The following is a 16,896-nucleotide window of genomic DNA, read 5'->3' on the forward strand; positions in this document are numbered from 1 at the left end:
TCTGTCACTACCAGTGACTTTGGCTGATGCAGGTGCCCAGTGAGATTGTCTCTACCAGTCACAGAACAGTACTGCTAGTCTCAAGTGACATTCCCATTCCCTGGTATCAGGGGCTGTTGTTCTCTTTGGTGGTGGTTAGATGTTCTAATAATGAGTTGAGCTGAAGCCTTTTCATATCCTGGCTCCATTATATTCTACCGGAATGTCACTTGAAAAATTATTTTCTTTGTGCCTTAATTATTGGAACTTATGAATATTGCAAAGGGTTATAAGGACAACAGGAGAAAATGTACTAAAATACATCCAACAGTGACTAGTGTTGGAAGAGGTTCAATCACAGGTGCTAATACTACTATTGATGTTCTTTCAGGGTGTTTACTAAAATGAAGGAAGAAAAGTCAGAGGAAGATGACTCTGGAAGGCAGATGAGAGGTAGGAACAGATGTGGAGAGAAGGCAGAGTCCCAGTGAGCTAAGGCAAGGACAGGCAATAGGATGTTTTGACCTCTGTTCTTTGTAGGACAAGTGAGCAGGGAGATAGGTCATCACTGAGGATTGGGAATACAGAAATAGAAAAACACAGTTAAGGACAGACATGTGCAGATGGGAAAGTTGGGCATCCTGCTGATAACACAAGACTGTGACTCAAGGGAGTGGTCAAGTGCTGTAGATCTTCCTCATAAGAGGGACCTACTATCTAGGTGAGGGAGGAGTTCCAATGCCCTTGTCCTCTGATTCTTCTTGGTCTCACTCTCTAGGACTAGGAAGACTCTTTCATTAGTACTACTCAAACCTAGGTCTACCTTAGCTGACTGTCAGATGTTAGGTTTGCTCTGATTGTCAACTACTATAAACTATTTTCATGCCAAGATATTTTTCAGAGATTTTTAAACTGACAGTCTTTTATGTACAGGTATTAACCTATGCCTGAATGGGAAAATGTGGTATGTATGAGATGTCTGGAAATTGTGCTGTTTTAAGACATTTTCTTAGATAATGCTACTTTATCCTGTTTATCATACATTACATATTTGTCTATTATGTATTGATGTAGCTATCATTTATCAATCAATTATCTATCCAATGATCATATATTTATCTAACCACTATCTACCAGTCAATAATTTGTAATTATCTTTCAGTATCTCTTATCTCTTTTGATCAATTTTCATCTCTCTCTACCATTTCATAGTTATCTGTCAATATATGTCTACTAACCATCTATCTAAAAGTTACTATCTATATATCCATTTACCATCTGCATTTATATCTATCATCTGTCTGTCAATCTATGTATCATCTTTCATCTACTCATTTTCACTAATCGCACTTTCAGATTTTCTAAGTAACTGGGCTGTATTCTGCTGTATTTTCATAGACGGCTTTTACTGTGATCTGACATCACTATGTCCGTTCATTTGAGATGTGTAAGAATCATAGTTCACTATCTTATTTAATGTTTTTATGCCATGAAAATTTGTCTTTATATGACACAAAGGATACTTTATGAGGGTGTTTGGATAGAAAGTTTTTCTCAGATATTGATGACATTTTTATTTTTGTCAGGACATGCTTAACCGAATGGTTGATGTTCTTTTATGCACAGACTTCTGGGACACAGAAGAAAAAAAATGCATGGCTTTTGTTGAGGCATCTAATAATTGAAGCATACAATTATGACACAGATAATGCCTATGGTCTTATATTAGCTGTTCTGCTTTTACTTTCCTGTGCATGTAATTCTGTCAGTTATTTTAGTCTGGTCTGCCAAATTGTTTTCATTTTATTGCATGGTGAGTAGTTATATAAAAACCTGTATGTGTATGCACACTTACATGAAGAAATGCGAATATATATTTTATATTATTTCAAAATTTGAATTACATTTATTTAAATATTTTGATAACTTTTTTGTTATGAGAATTTCACTCATCGAACATTGTGAAAGACCCTGGGGACTATTGAAGTTGGACTAGATGGATTTTATGTTATGACATAGCTACAAGTTTATGGGGCCAGGGAGTGACATGTGCTGGTGTGAAAGAGAATGGCCTCCATAAGCTTACCTAATTGCATGCTTGGTCTCCAGGTGATAAACTATTTGGAAAGGACTAGGAGGTGTGGCCTATTTGCAGAATGTGACTACCTCCAAGTAGGGAGTGGGCTTTGAGGATTCAGGCTATATGTCATTTTGTCTGCCTGCCTACTTGTGTGTGGGTCATGACGTAAATGTTCAGCTATGCCTGCTGCTATACTTTTTGCCACGATGATAATAAACTATTGGATACTTTTTTTTTTTTTTTTTTTTTTTTTTTTTGTTTAAAATAAGAGCTTCATTGGTCATGGTATCTCTCTACAGCAATAGAACAGCAACCAATACAATGTAATTTGAATATATTCATCATTCCTAGCTTTTCCCCTTAGCACCCCTCAACACTTTTGGTTTCTTTCTTTCTTTTTTTTCATCCAACTTTGAGATTATGCCCTTATTTCTTTGTTCTTTCTCTCATTTAGTCCACTTCATGTTTCTCAGTTAGTACTGTGGCTTTCTCTGTTGTACAGTAGAATACATGAACTGATATCACCAAGACAAGTTCCTAACAAATGCTAATAACTTTCCCACCAAGGGGTGGGATTTTGTATCTACTTTGTCCCCTTTCTGCTGGGACTTTGTCTAGTTTGTATAGGCCCTGTGTGTTCTGTCACAACTATTGTAAACCCCTATCTGCTTCTGTCTTATTGTGTCTGGAAAACACCATTCCCTTGATGTGATCTACCTTCTCCAGCTTGTGTAGATTTTCTGTTCCCTCTCAGTACTACATCATATTTATGATTAGTGAAAACCAAGATATACAATTATATATATATATATATATATATATATATATATATATGTGTATATATATATATATATTACATATAAATTTTGATACATATACTGTGTTTGAAACTGGCTCAAGGTGTGTGTGTGTGTGTGTGTATGTGTGTGTGTGTGTGTGTGTGTGTGTGTGTGTGTGTGTGTGTGTGTATGTGTTTCTACATATGTGTGCATTCAGAGACCAGAGGTCATTCTTGTAGGTGGTTTATCAGAAGGTATTCACCTTGGGTTTTTTGAGACAGGGCTTGTCACTGCCTGAACTTGCAGATTTGACGAGATGTGTTGGTCAGCTGGTACCGAAGATCCACCTCTCTTTGCTTCTCCATCTCTCCCGTTACACGGCTTTTTAAACTTGGTTCTAAGGATGAAACTCAGGTCTTCCTGCTTGTATATCAATCATTCTATCGGCTGAAGTATCTCTACAGTCCAGACTTTTATATTTTTATGCTTTTTCTTATTCTATATTACTGTTGTAGCTTTTAGTGTTATAATCAACAGATTCATTTCTTGGTTCTAAAAATGTATATTTTTTTGTAGCAATGACAGTAGTGGGAATAAAGTATTTGTTCAAGCAAAGTTGGATTTTCAGTGTGGAATGCAAAAGCAGCACATACGTTCCTGACATTGCAGACTTTTACCTTGATGACAAGATGTATTAAAAGTGCAATCTAGTAAAAAATTATGTCATCCTTTCTATTCATATACAGGTTGTATTAGACAAGACTCTGGATTTGAAATAAGAAGGCTGAATCTTATCCTTTTATCTACTACTACTAGTTAGATAGCTTTGTGCTAGCCAATCATCTTCACGAGCTTTAGATTTTGGGAGTTAGAGACAGAAAGTACTTCACCTCATTGTTATTATGAAGATTGAATTAGATAACACAGAAGCATATGTAAGGTATAAAATTAGTGATGTGATTATTATCTAAGTTTTGATTTGTGTGAAAGGTTTAATTTCTTCTTAAGTAACATTTTCATCACAAAATCACAATTAGATAGAGTCAATCAGGTTGAGTGTTCTTCAGCCTTCAATGAGACTGTAGTTCATAATGTTTTCTATAATTATAGTATGTTACATTTATTATGTTATATGTCATATAATAATATTGTATATATAAGAGAAGCTAGAAAGCTCTACTCGTTATACCCAACCACACTGATAAATAGATAAAAACATTAATTGCTGGCTTGTCCAGTGTGTATTGCATATGTATACTGTAACACCACATTGTATTCCGATTTTTTTTTACTTTCAAATTTACAGTAAATGTTTAACTGGTTACCAGTATATTTGCCTGAGTGTAGAGCAGAAATCAGCACCTTAAGTGCCAATGCAAATGATAAGGCTGCAAGAAAAAGAGAAGGAAAAAATAGAAATACAATTCTTATTCTTCTGTTTCATTTTTTTTTCTAGTCTGGGCAATTGGTAAAAGAAGAGAATGCTTTACTTATCTTTAAATTTCCAGTAGGAAAAAAATGACCTCTGTCCATCCCCCACCCCCTGAGCTATGCTAGGCAGTTGTAGAAACAGAGGCTAGTGGGAGAAAGAAATACCCTGTGCATGAGGCAGGGGCTCTTAAGCTAAAGCTAATGGCTTTAGGAGAGGATAGGGGATGGGTCTCATAAAGGATGTTCTCAAGAGAATTCAGACAACTAGAGCTATTGTAATTAATTGAAACTTGTAAGTTTGACAACTTCAAATTTAAAAAACCTTTAACAAGTGTGCAACTTTGGGACACTGGAATATACCACTGTCATCTACAGAGTACAGTCTAGACTCTTACAATTGTATATGGATATGTAAATAGGTGTATGTGTATATGTTTATGATATATGTGCATATGATGTATATGTGTACACACACATATGTGTGTCCTTTGTTTCAGTGGTAATTCACTGATAAGTTAACCATTCTGCTGGGGGATCTCAGCCCTACCCCTTTCATGCTCGGGCAAATCATGCTGTAGTAGATGACCCCCCTGTCATGCTTTATAGGCATTGAACTCAGCAGGTCACAAGCTGGAAGAAGACATGAAAATTGGAGGGTGACTTGCGTTGGGGGAAGTGGGTCAGCAGGAAAGCCAGCCCACAAAGATATGCAACAGAGCCTGGCAGGGGCTAAAATCCATTGTACATGTATGTCAAAGGATTAACAAAAAAGAAGTCTCATGTTTTAAGTAGGCTAATTATTACCCGTGAGGCCTCATTCACAGCTGTCCTCAGTATGTAAGGCGTATGGGGACAACTGACATGATAGAGAGTGAGATAAAATTGTTCACAAGAAGTTTCATAAGACTTTTGACCTTTGGTTTATGTATTCATTTTCTGTTTTCAAACTCCTGTGTTTGAAGCTACTTCGATCTAAGGAAAAATATTTTAAAGCTCTGTTTTAGAGAGCACACTTGCTTCTATTTTTCCAAGTGTTAGGAAGACTATTCCCTAGTGAGTATTCATTAAACTTATGCACTGTCTTGTCTTCTAAATGTATTCAGATTTGTTTAGAAAAGAAACCCTTCGGTATAAATGCGTTGAACAGGTGAGCTTTAGAATGAAAGGCTAATGTAGGTATAAAGTACAAAGTAGCAAAACATATAAAGATTTGTAAATAATGTACAATTTTACTTTATGTTGCTGTTCTCTGCCTGAATGTAGATAACATAATGTCATAATAAAAAACAAAAACAAAAACAAAAGGTAAAATCCTCATAGTACCTCAGGCTGTACATCTTGGCTACTCAATTTTTATTGTGGTTCAGACTATATAACAATCTTCTTTGTTATTAATTAATCCTTATTATTCACTAATACCCAATTTTTATTGGATATTCTCTGTATTGACATTTCAAATATTATCTTCTCCAATCTCCACTTTTCTCTCCACTTGTTTCCATGAAGGAGCTCCCTCTCCCAACCACCATCTCCACCTCAGTGCCTGGGTATTCCCCTACACTGGGAAATAATGCCTTCACTGGACCAAAGGCCTCTTCTTCCATTGATGCCAGACAACGCTATTCTCTGTTACACATGGAACTACAGCCATGGGTCTCTCCATGTGTGATCATTGGTTGGTATTTTAGTTCCTGAGAGTGCTGGAGGGTTTTGGTTGGTTGATCTTCTACTTGCTCAAATTTGTTGACAACCTTAAAATCAATACTTGAATTACTTTTATCGAGTCTTCTAACCATGCTTGGAAAATAGTGAAAAAATCCTAATCACGCTATATGAATGTCCCCAGCTTAAGTCAAAAGAGGACTCGCTGCCTCCTTGCTTAAGTGCCTACACTGTAAAGAGTCTCCTTTGTGACCTAGGAGGTGCTGCATTTTTTTTGTATTTGAGATTTTCTGTGAAGAATTTCATGTTTAGCATGAGATTCTCAGTACAGTGCTGACTTTGTCTAGTATTGCTAATTGTAAGATAGCTATCTATCATATTTTAATTTGTGCATGTGTGTGTGTGTGTGTGTGTGTGTGTGTGTGTGTGCGTGTGCATGTGTGTAGGTAAGCTTTGTTCAGCCATTAGCTATAATCAACAGCTCCATGTTAATGCTTGGAAAATGAGCCTTAATGGACAACATGTCTTAGTGCAGTCACACACAAATCAGGATGAGAATTCCGGCCTGCCTAATGCAGTGAGACATAGGCTAGTGTAAAACTAGATCTAGAGGAATTGCTATAAAAAGAATGAGGAGCTCGGCTGGGAAGGTCAGACCCCAGTGGGATAAGGAAACAACTCTGTACTTGCGACATCTTTAGAGGTGGCAGGATCACCGTGGATAAATCAAAATCAGAGAGAATGGCATGTTTTCCACAAAGAAGAATCATATATGGAGGAAAACTTCTTGAAAGATAAAATATTTTTCTCCTTTGAGTTTTGACACAGGATTTAATGACATTGCTAAATTTTTGTGTTAAAGAAGGTTCCCTTATACCTTATTTAGTTCTATTCTGTACAGTTCTTTTGCCGTTGAGGAAGAATCTTCTGGGTGTGTATGCTGGCCTGGAACTTGAGATCCTTGAGTCTCCCAGGGGCTGGGGTTACAGAAATTCCTCACCTTGTCTGTCTTAATTAAGCTCATGGATAATTGTCTAAGTAAATTTTGTGCTGATACAATGGGGTAGCTGAGACTGGAGGATTTATAAAGAAAATAAATTAGTTTCTTACAGCTAGAAAGGCTGTGAGTCCAAGATTAAGGTGGGGATGCCTGGGGAGAGCTTCATTGCTGTAACATACAGTGACAAGCAAAAATGAAGTAAGAGTTTATATCATTTCATTTCTTTTTACCCAATAAAGCCACTGATCTCATCATGGAGAGAACACATCCTCATGACATCCTCTGACCCTAATTATATCCTAAAGGTCTCACCTCCAACTACCGTATGGTGTGAACTTAGAGACCTAGTTTCAACCTATGAATTCTTGGAGAGGCACATTGAAACCAAAGTGATCGGTCACTATTCTTTAATGATATTTTCTCAGTTGTCACAAAAGTTGTTCTAGACTCTGGGTGTGTCTTGAGTTTTGAACATGGCTTGATAAAACAGCAGATGCCAGCAAGCTGTGCTTCTGAGGTGCAGATTATCAATTGGGATATCCTGAGCTGAACTGTTCCTCTCAAGGATAACACAAGAACAGAATACACTGAAAGAAAATGAAACTAATTTTTAAAGAAAATAAGAAACCTCAATGGAGGTCCTTTTTTGGTATAAAATACTGTTCTATAGCCATTTGCTTAATTTTTAAAACCTGGAAAAGATTTTGTACATTTAATATACAGATATGATATTGCTGTTTCAAAATATACTTCATTCTAAATTATATCTCATTTCCTTTATCATAAGGCAACATTCTCCTGTTCCATTCCACGTTGTGATTCTTTCTTAACAACACTTGTATCTTTTACAGCACTGCCCACTAAAGAAATTTGTCTTTAATCTTTAAAAACTTATGCATTTTTACATGTTTATCCACATTTAGAGAGGGAAAAAGTTCTAGGGAAAGAGAGCCAGCGAAACAATGAACAATGTTGGGCACCAAAGAGCATCGTGCAAAGAAAAACTAAGGAGATGAATTTGATGCTTCAGAAAAAAAATTCTGCGAACAAGTAAAAAAAAAACAATGAAATGAAGGATTGTTTTTCACAGAAATAGTAGAGCCAGGAAAAGCAACAGTAATGTTGACTCTCAAAAGTAATTATGAGCATTGTTTGCAGTATACTCTTATAATTTTGGTAGATGCCCATAATTTTCAGCATATTGAATTTTTTTTAAATATACTTTAAAGAGACACGCATTTTAGTGCTGAGTATGATGCCCTGATAGGTGTGTGCATAATGGAATAATTAACCATGTTTTTTAGCATGTCTCCTTACTTTACATATCCTGTCTATGAGAATGCTCAGAACATGTGCAACACAATATAGTTAACTGTAATCACTTCACTGTATAAAGGAACACTGGAATGTATGACTTGTATGCCTTGTATGCGCTATAACTGTGTACTAATTGGCCAATCTCTGCATATTTCTCTTCACTAACCCAGTCTCTGGTAACCATTTTTGGACTCTTTTTTTTTCATTTACCATTTTATAAGCTTTAAGGTATTGACAACCAACTCTCTCTCTCTCTCTCTCTCTCTCTCTCTCTCTCTCTCTCTCTCTCTCTCTCTCTCCTTCTTCGTTCCTCCTTCCCCCCTTCCTCCTTCTGTCTCTAAGTTCTAAAGTTACTGAATTGTTTAAGTAGTTTCTTCCCTTCCTTTGCAGGACACCTTTATAGGTCAGAAAAAGAAATAATATCGATCATTTTACTTTAAAAAACTCCTGTGAGGTATTTTTTATTTTATTTTATTCTTTTTGGAAAAAAAAACCCAAATCTTTATTGTGTGTATATATATATATATATATATAAATTTCCCAAGATTCTATTCTCTCATTTCCACATCTTCCTCCTCATATACACCTCTGATTTAGAGGACATTATTGCACCCTATTAGAACTTCACCTAGATGTCCAGACAATGCCCCATTCATGTATTCTTCTGTATTCTGCATGTTCACATAGCCATCAACCAAGACCAGGTAGCCCTTGTACTCCATCCTCACTTGGGTTTCACCATTACTGGCTTTCCTGTAGGCCATTGAGAAAAGGCTTGGGATTGAGGGGTAAACTCATCGTGAAAACCCGTGAGCGCTGCACCCCACTAGCCACCTATCCCGCTGCTGCCCGCCCCTCGTGACTGGAGCAGCTACTGGCACTCCAAATGGATCGGCACTAAGAGAAATGGCCACCAAAAGGCCGGTATTTTTTATTTTTATCATATTGTTCTTTCATGAAAACAAAATATACTTCAGAAAATGTATTGAACTGACATATCCAGAAAGGAAGAAGACATGGAGGTTGGAGACAGAACAGAATCTCCATTTAGTGAGAATGAAGGCCAGTTGAAGCAGTCTTCCTTATTTTCCCTTAAGAAAGAGCAAGACTTCTGAGAAAATGAGGTAGAACAGAAAGACCTGGGGGGTTTGACCAGAGATTAAAAAAATACAGTGAAGATTTCTTAAGTCAGTAAGTACTGGCTGAGAGAGTAAGCGAAGGGATGAATGATTGTCCTTTTTATATCATTAAATCTTCCTTTTTATTAACATACGTAAGGTTAGATCCATAGCAGGACCAGTGCACTCCAATGGGCCATCTAGTCGAGTACACCGACCCAGTCAGAGCATCTGTAGGCTTTGCTCCTCCGAGTTCATCCCTGGGTTCATAATTGCATGGACAGTAGAGAAAACGTCTAACATCATAATTAAGAGATGCTACATATCATTTTAGGAATATGTTTTTCTGCTTGTAGACTTGAATGTTAAAAAAAAAAAAGAATTCCTTTGAAGCTCCTTAAATCCCAGATGAAACCAGTTCTTAGGAATTTCTCTCCTTTGAGGTCTTAATTCTGAAAGCAGGAAGCAGAGAGGAAGCACAAGTTAACACCTGAGCTTTTTGGTTACAAGTTGGACTATAAACGGAAGAGGAAGGAGTTTTGACTTCCGTAGATTGGTTGGGAAGTTTGTTCGGCTCAGGCTTCTCTTTGTCCCTTGTCTCTCACAAATTTCATCCTCAGTTTTCTTGCTGGAAAAGTGTGCAGAGACAGTAGGCCAGTCACAGTAATTGTCCTTTGCTTAGCCTTTGCATAGTCAGTGCCCATCACTCAGAACGGTGGGTATTGATGTGCTTTTACATTGTCTGGGCGCACCAGCAGGAGAAACCTGGTGTGGTAGGTTTAAGTCATGTTAGGTTATGAATGATTTAGACCAGAGTTAAAATACTCAAGTCCTTTATCAATTTGCTGCTACTTTGTTGAACCTGCCTATTCCTATAAATTGGCATTTGGGTTACACCCTGCAGAGGGCAGACTGGGCATTTGAGGGGAATTCAGTTAGGAGCCAAGTGTCCCAGACACCTCATATGTAGTCACATAATCTGTAACCTATCTCTTTTTTGGGGTAAGTCACTTTACTAAAATTCAGTGGTTCAAATTTGTGTTTGATCTGCACATTTGTTACGCAAACAGCGTTCGAATTTTCGATTGCTCTCTTTGTACCTGATCTTAGCCAGAAGGCTGAGAAGTGAAGTCTGTTGTCCCATGAAATAGTTGTTGATAAGCCTAAATCTTGGTTAAAGGGGTTTTCTTACACTGATGATTTGATTCTTCATGATCCTAGAAAAATAAAACAGGAGAGCAATTTGTGTTTTAGGATTTAAGGGAGTTTGTAAGAGCGTACAGAACATTGTTCTTCTAGACATTTTTGATATTTTAGTGTATTTCCACAATGCTTTAGAGAGAGAGAGAAACAAAACTATGACTGTGTATCCTAAGTGGATTAAGCCCAGAAATTTTTGCTGACATGGTATAAATTTATGTAGTAGGAAGTAATTTTGTAGAAGAAAAGTTTCTTTTAACTTTCTTGCCATGCTACTGGCTTTCAGCTCCCACAGTTTTGAAGGCAAATTGGTACCATCAAAGTCAAGCAAATATTTCATTCATTGTTTGCCTGCCTCGGGGGCCTTATCCTTATAGGTAAATCCAACAAACATTTATTTAATAACCATCCTCTGTGAAGGCTAAAAATAATAATTCATCCTCTGGTTCCTCTGATGTCACGTGAACACATAGGTAGCAAAGGCAAAAATGACATTAAAATTTTATAAAGTTATCATTAATTCCATTACAAAATATTTGTATATAAGCAGACATGTTTCATTGCTTTGGCCGTGAGTTTTGATTTCTAGTTAGCGGTATGTCCAGCATCTATTCCATCCTCATGGAGTGGGATGAATAGGAGGTATATATGAAAACTGGTGATTATCTGGCTGGAGATATTGCTCAGTTGGTAGTGTGCTTGCCTAACATGCATGGGGTCCTTGTTTCATTGTCTAGCCCTTGGCATGCTGATACACGCAACTGTAATCTCAGCACAGGTCTTAGAAACAAGGGTATTAAGGGTTTAAGGTCACCCTCGACTACATAATGAGCTTAAGCCAAGCACTGGCTCACAAACAAAGCAAAAGACCCATACAAACGAAAGCCCACCAATGACTATTATTTGTGTATTTACTATAAAGTAGGAGTTTTATGGGAGAATTCAAAATTCTTACTTGTGGATATTAAATACACAGTAGTATGGATGGAGTTCATCTGCTTCAGATAAGCCAGCCATTAAATATTGACATAACAAAAATATTACTCAGCAATTAGAAAATATACAGTCTGCAAGGAAGTCTCCGTGACCTTTGGAAATCAGAGCAATCATGTAATCATAATAAATGGGCCACTTTTGTCCTTTAGATTAGTAAAGTAATACCTTTTCCTGCAAAGTCTCTGAAGTCCATGGTATGTAATGTTTTAAAAGTCAGAAATATATTTTATTAAAAAAAACATGGATATCTTCAGTTTGGGGGTGAAATTTATGCTTCCAATTTTGTTTGATGATGTCATGGCAGGCTTTAACAGCTGGTAGGGTCATGTATCTCGGCTCCAAGAAGGCTCAGTGGTGAAGACTTGCTCTTTGGTTATTCCTTGTTGCATTTGTACAGAAAGAGAAGCTCTCTGGTCTTCCCCATGAAATGATGGCGGAGTCATCCTCCATCAACTCCCCAGAGAGGAAGCAGAGGTCCTGACTCCGGACACGCAGAAGCACCATTTGCCCCGTCTTCCAGCAGTTTTGTTTCTATGAATTCAAGCACACTGGAGGACATGCCAGCGTGAGGGGCCGGGGGAGGGAGGAGGAAGCAAGAGGAGCGTGAGGGAGGCAGGGAGATGAAAGATGAAAGCTGGATCCCCAGAAAGATAAATGGTTCTGTTGTCAGTGTGAAGTTATGAACATGAAAGCGGCCCGGGCTGTGTCCATTTCCCTCATTGCACCCAGACCGAAACTCTGCTTTAAATAAAACATATTTCTTTTATTTCCCATTTCTTGCTTGCTAACTTAAAGATAAATTACTTGCTTGCAAGTGCAGTGAAAAGGAAATAAAATCAGTAACAGGCAGTGCCCAAAAAATGCCCCAGCTGCTTAACGGTCTGGCCTTGAGCAATACACAGATTTTATGGAAAAGTTTTACTGGTGTGCTGTTAAGGAAACAAAAGCAGCTCTTCCCCTCCCCCGCTCTCTAGTCTCAAAAAATAAAAGTAAAGGAGAGTAAAAAAAATAGAAAGCCAAAAATCAAAGCTCTGGAAAGTCAAAGCAATTTGGAGTTGCGCGTTCTGAGTGACCACAGCGATGCGGAGCGTTCGGAATCCTTGGCGTTGGAGCTATTCGGTAGTACTCATCTTAGGATACTGTTCTCAGTGATGAGGAGGGTTGAGGTCAGCCCTTCTGCTGCCCGGGGTCAGTAGCTCATAATTAGACTCATGGGTCTTTTAGTTAGGTCTTTGGATGTGCAATTAAATATTTTCTGTGACCATTTGAGGTACCCTCGGAAGCTGACAGTAGGCAGTTTCTTGAACTGAAGAAATGAGAACGGTCAGTACCCAGGGGAAGGGATTTTAGTGTTAAAAGAACTAGAAAAGAAACACTTTAAGACTAAAACGAAATCGCATCTTCTTTACTGTAAGAACCACAATGTGGATGTGCTCTCCTGGGCTGGATACACAGCTCAGAGGGTTTAAAGTCACAGCTCCACACCCTTGGTCCTGGGAAGGCTCATTTCTCCAGTGTAGGGGAAACGCCAGGGTGGGGAGGTGGGATTGGGTGGGTGGGAGAGGAAGCATCCTCATAGAATCAGGGGAGGGGGCATGGGAGAGAGAGGAACTGGGAAAGAGGGTAACATTTGAAGTGCAAACACATAAAATATCTAATAAAATAATAGCAGCATCAACAAAATAAAGAAGAAACAAAACAAAACAAAAAAGCACAGTGCACAGCAGACTCCAAGGGAGCATTTGTGTCAACACAGATTTCCAGGCTGCACTAGAGAAGCTTGGACCGAGGCCCAGGAATGCACACTTGTAACAGTGTTCCAGCCCATGCTGTGCCTGTCACTCTGAAGACCAGGTGTTGAGAGGCACTCTGAAACATCTTGTAACACTGGAGATGCAGGCTCTGAACATCTGATGCTTGCCAGGCATTGCTTATCATCTCTTACCTTTATTATTCATTATGTAATTATATTAAGCATGTCACTCATTCCCTTTAGTGCAGAGGCGTGGCTTCCTGCAAGGTGAACGACTCATCGAAATCTATAGATATGACTGGTAGTGGAACCATGGGCAGAACTTGAGCATAGCGGTTTCTCTAACCAGTGTCCTCACCAAAGAACCTCACTTCTTCCCAGTGCCTCGTCCTATTACAGAGCTTGACTCAGTGGTTTGACCTGTCCTTGTGATAATGCCAAGAAATGAGTGGGAAAAGCTAAGCAATAGGCTCGATTATTTTAACTTAGCAGAATGGCGCAATACTAGGCTACGGGCGCTCCCGGTGTAATGCTGCCTTGACAGAAAGACATTTCGTTCGTATGCTACTGGTGAGCTAATTATCTTCGCTCTATACCTCCTCACTTGTCATTCTCCTCTCTTTCTAATTCACAAAATGAATGCTAGACACAGACTTCTAAGGAAAAGTGGTACCAAGGACAGATGGCAAAGCTAGACAGGATTCTGTGGAAGAATTGGGACTGCAAGCAAAATGATAGGTGAATCTGGGCCTGTGACAGCAAGGGAAAGCTCCGTGGGGTTCTCTTCTAGGTGGTAGCGTACATGCAGTGAGAATAAAATGGCTCAGTGTGAGAGGAAAGCATGTGGGAAAGCAGAGGGGTGAGGATGCTGAGTGAAATGTGGATCAGACTGAGAGGATGGGAGGCGGAGTTCGAGTATTTCTTGGTTAGAAATAAGATAAATACATTCTGACCTATGTTTCTTATTTGGTTATGACATATATGATTACCTCTTAATTACAGATTTTAAAATTGTGTGTGTGTGTGTGTGTGTGTGTGTGTGTGTGTGTGGTGTGTACGGGGATAGCTTTTGTGGAGCTGGTTCAATGTTTCCACTTTTACGTAGGTTCCAGGATTAAACCCAGGTCATCAGACAGCACAACAAAAGCCTGCCCCACTACTTGGTGTTGGTGCCTCCTTTACATATATTTAATGAGCATTTACTACTTAACTAGTTAGTAGTCCAGATGCCCTGTCCCTTGGCTAGGCACAAGGAAGAAATACAAAAGACCAGAGACTTTACAAGTCAGCAATATCAGGACTATGTACCATCTGGAAGTGTGTTAGGAATGTGGAATCTTGGCTACACTCTAGTCCAGCTGTGTCAGAATCTGCACTGAATCAAGGTTCCAAGGCCACTAATATTTGGGAGACAGCTGATAATTTAGTTTTCCACTGTGTTGCCCTCTGAAATCATCACTGTCTGTAAAGGACAGTCTGAAATAAATATATTTCTCACAGTGACCAAAATAAAGAGGAACTTGTGAGGAAGAAAGGGAAACAAAATACACCCCAGATGACAGGTTCTTGCTTTGACCCCTCAGTAATGGGGAGTTCGCTCCCGTACCAGTTTCGCCTTCCTTTTCCAGCTTCAAAATCATTGCAAGGAATTTCAGGGGGTGTCCAGTGAAACTAATCAATGGCAGAGAAATGAATACAGATTAAATTAGCCAATACAGTTTCTGATGGTTTACTTAAAAGTACTGATGTTTTAATATTAGATTTACAGCTAGGATAAAGGTGCTTAAGGAAACATTGAAGTTCTGAAGTTCCAAAGTCCATGAAAAGGTTGGCATTTGGGGTAGAAAAGAGTGGTAAAGGGGACTGAAGCCAAGTTTTAGAAACAGTGTTCCAAGGAGATATGAAGAAGGTGCTCACAAATGTGGTAAAGGTGACTTTTCCTATCTACGATTTCTTGATGTGTGTAATAAAAATGGATGGGTGATTTGGAAACCTAAGGGATCTTTGGGAAATCGGTTGTGTTGGATGGTGTCTTGCTGGGGTAAACATGGGAAGGAGTGTTTTCCAGAAGTAGACACAGGTGAAAAGCTAAGGCAGACTCACGAAGGAATGTCTTACCGAAGCAGACACAAGTGAAAGTATGTTCTGCTAGAGCAAGCATGAGAAAGGGCGAGTGATGGAAGATTCTCCGTTAACGGCACTCATGTATTGGTCTGACTTACACTGCATAGCTCCGTTTATTGGGACTCCATAGAAAGAAAGGAATCAAAAAACTTCTAGTGGTGTGGCCCCGCTTTCTTGTTACTTCCTCAGACTCGGGAGATGGATGCACATGCTGAGGCAAGACAGTGGCTGAGACGGACCCATGGAGGATGTGTGCAGTCTGGAAGAACTAGGGAAAGGACTCAGTGGTCCGTGATGGACACTGATCTTGGCATGCTAGTAGTGATAGCTTTGCAATGCTTGTTGGTCTTGGCGCTGATCTTTGATTCACTGAGAGAGGCATAACTAAGAACTTTTCCTGGCGTTCCTGTTGGCCCTGGCCCTTCCCGCTGATTTGTGCCAAGGCTAACGTGCCACTAATTACCTGTGAACTGAGCTGCTGATTTCAGAACAAGACAGATAGGAGTTGCTCCAAAGAACCCTTTCTAAACAAGTCCATTTCCCCTGTATCCTTTCTTTTCTACTACCTCTGGTGGGTGGTGGGCTAAAAAAGAGGTTTAAAGTGTTTAAGAACCATCATTAAAAACAAGGATTGAAAAAAAATCTAAGTTACAGATGGATGTATATGGGAGGGATTCAGCAGATGCCAGTTCAGGAATCACACTGATAAGATGCAGAGACTGGAATCTGTCTTGCCTATGCTATTAGTAAATCATTTTCAATCCTGAGTAGTTGGGATATGCCCTGAAGTAAGAACAGGAGACAGTATCTCCATATATGGGATGGACCTGGCATTGAACTGAGGTGATTCTCATACCATTTCCGGATCTGCATTTTTGATTTCAGAAACTCCAATGACCCAAGGTCAACTCTGGTCTGAAGTTTAGATGAAAAGACAAATGAATGGCTTATGAATTTTAAATTACATGCTGTTTTAGGGAGGGTGACAAAAAATCTATCAATCATTCTGTCCCGTTAGACATACACACAGCCCCTTTGGGCATATGGTAGACATGATTCTTTGTGTACCTACCTTCTCAGAGATGGATAGCTGTCTACATATTAGATCAACTGCAAAAATACCATACTACTTGTGTTAGAGCTACCAATGTTTACCTAATGATGACTCCAGAATGCAAGAGCAGAATATATTAAAGAGAACTTTAAAATTGTCTAAATCTGAAAGAAAGGAAGACAATTCCTGGCTTCATAAGAAAAGAGATCTCATTGAAATTATTAAGAGCTTTAGTAAGTTACTTTCCTTACCTTACTCTTTATTGTGCTGGATTTATAAGCGAATGTTATCATTGCTAGGACTGTGTAGGTAAAAATGGTATATACATAAGGATTTGTGCTCTCTGTGGTTTTAAAAATCACTACAGCTATTAAAACATATTCCCCAGAAATAATGTGGGGAT

At 38.8% G+C, this 16,896-nt stretch overlaps 1 protein-coding gene and 1 pseudogene across 2 annotated transcripts in view; one reads left to right on the forward strand and one right to left on the reverse strand.

Annotated features, from left to right (window-relative positions):
* TRHDE (thyrotropin releasing hormone degrading enzyme) overlaps positions 1–16,896 on the forward strand; it is a gene marked incomplete at both ends in the record, with an annotated part of 372,282 nt that overhangs the window by 45,588 nt on the left and 309,798 nt on the right. The gene's annotated exons all lie outside the window — the stretch shown is intronic.
* Positions 8,797–9,046, reverse strand: LOC308434897 (small nuclear ribonucleoprotein F-like; annotated as a pseudogene). Its single transcript has one exon. The product of its transcript is annotated as a small nuclear ribonucleoprotein F-like (transcript).

This window comes from Micromys minutus (genome assembly GCF_963924665.1).
Source record: "Micromys minutus genome assembly, chromosome: 22".
Lineage (NCBI taxonomy): Eukaryota > Metazoa > Chordata > Mammalia > Rodentia > Muridae > Micromys > Micromys minutus.